Source organism: Propithecus coquereli, unplaced genomic scaffold (genome assembly GCF_000956105.1).
Source record: "Propithecus coquereli isolate 6110/MARCELLA unplaced genomic scaffold, Pcoq_1.0 Scaffold408, whole genome shotgun sequence".
Taxonomy (NCBI): domain Eukaryota; kingdom Metazoa; phylum Chordata; class Mammalia; order Primates; family Indriidae; genus Propithecus; species Propithecus coquereli.
This window is the reverse complement of record NW_012149819.1, coordinates 364,051-366,229: the sequence shown is the minus strand read 5'-3', so window position 1 is coordinate 366,229 and position 2,179 is coordinate 364,051. Positions and strand designations below refer to the sequence as shown.

Sequence of the window (2,179 nt, the reverse complement as noted above, 5' to 3'; positions counted from 1 at the left end):
GTTAAAAATCCTTTTCAAGTACCTTTAAAGAAGTTGCAGATCAGATAAACACATAATGGAATTTCTTTTGCAACAGAAATTTAAAAATTACGTATAGTAAAATAGCTATGTGAGTTAATTTTAGCCTTCCTGAATAGGATATTCTTTTCTCTTAGGATACTGTTATATTAGAAATATGTTATATAGTTATTTTGAAAACAGTTTCAAGAAAATTTGTAACTGCCTAAGCCGTTTATTTAAAATGTCTTCATAATGGCCAAATCCAATGGACACTTTTTGGATCCTTCTTTGGCACTTGGCACTACTGACCTCTTCTGCTTCTGGTGGAAATTTTCCCTTCCCTCTTACCTTAGCTTCCGTACCATGATTCACGATGGCTTTCCTGTTGTTTCTCTGACTGCCACTTCTCAGTATGCTTTTGTTAAATGGTCTTTTCTTTTGACCCGCGTTTGAAATGTTATTGTTTCCTTGCATTCCTCAAATATGGGATGATTCTATGTCTATGTTACTCCCCTTGGTAAAACCTCCAAGAGCTCTGCTTCCTAAGCACAAGGGTGGCAAACTCAGACGCCTTCAGGAGCAGATAATGTAAATAAATGAAGAGATCTGGGTATTTTTAAAAAGCGTAGAACATAGACAGGGATTTTTTAAAAACAAGAAAGAACATACCTCATCTAAAGCTGTTTCCACTTTGCCCCAGCCTCAGTTGGTATGAAGACCAAGTGTTCATTCTTTCACTCACCAAATACTGATACAGGATTTACCATGTGCCTCGGATGTTTGTGCTAGGCATTAGACAATAAATTAAACAAAGATACTTCTCTCCTAGAGCTGCCATCAGTTCTAGAGATGAGCCCTCACGAAGTCACACTAAAGCTAATGATGTTTAGTATTTACAGATCTTCCAATTTATTTTAAGCCATACACTCAGGTTTTCTGTGAAATTTCATTTTTTAAAATGTTGACTTCAATTTTTTTCAAGAGACATAGGGCTCATTAAAACTATTCCTACCTATTTGCAACATTGGCCTACAAAATAATATTCTAATGTCTTACTCTGAAATACCAAGACTTTCTCACTTACATCTGTTTTTCCTACCTTTTTTGTTTTCCATCCTTTATTGACAATCAACCATGCCTAGCCCCTTTGTCATTCTGTTACATTGTACATATTGTACTTCTGGCCAGAATACGTTTCCATTTCCCTCCCCTTTTCACTCTTGGTCGGTCAGTACTCAGACAGCCCTAATGTCAAGTCCTGTGTAAGCCAACCTTTATCTCACTGTATAGAATTACTGTCTTTTCCAGTATTCCACGGTATTTCTTACATACTCTCATTAGAGCACTTACCGGAGTGTTTTGTGGACCCAGAACCCAAAGAAGCTGTAGTTTCATGTTTGTATCGTGAGACTCTAGCCCAGCAGTTTGCTCCAATTCAGTGCTTCATAAATACTAGTGGAAGGAGTGGTGGCAACCCACATCAGATAGGCTTACCTCCCAAGCACACAACAAACAGATACTCTATAAATAGGAGCTTTGTTTCACATGTAGACAGTCTTGATGTAAAAATTATCATCTGATAAAAAAGATAGTTATCAACTTTTGTACCACATACAGCTGAAGTACCTACTTCGGTCTGCTCTGCTCCTCCCTCACTCCCCCCACCTCTTCCCCATCCCCCACACACATACACCAAAACTCCTGGCCGGTTATACTGGCTGGTTTATGCACTTATAATTTATAACCCTGAACTTGTCATATGATATAGCAAAAATATCTCCTCTTTGTATGTGGGTTTTCTTACTTACTGCTTTCAAACTCCCAATGTTATGTTAAAAGGTAGGTGTGTGGGGGTGGGAGGGATGCAGGGCAGAGATGGGGACAAAGTTTCTTGAGTGGCAGCTCTGTGCCGACAGTGTTTCAGCCACTGCACATGATGTCCTGTCCTGTGTTTCTTAAAATATCCCTGTGAGTGAGGTAGCATTATCTTCAATTTACCAACAAGGAAAATGAGGCTAAAACAGCTTAAGTTACATGCCATGAGAGAGTTTTGCACACTAACTGAGGAGGACGATTTCTAAGTATAATTTTTTCACTATATACTTTGTCCTTTTTCAACAAATTTTTCTCTTCTGTAAATTTAATAGTACGTAAAATATATTATATTTGGTTCTCTGGT

General features: G+C 38.0%; 1 protein-coding gene across 2 annotated transcripts in view; it reads left to right on the top strand.

Moving 5' to 3' along the window:
- The window catches only part of PDGFC (platelet derived growth factor C), a 283,569-nt gene that overhangs the window by 205,773 nt on the left and 75,617 nt on the right, over nt 1-2,179 (top strand). The gene's annotated exons all lie outside the window — the stretch shown is intronic.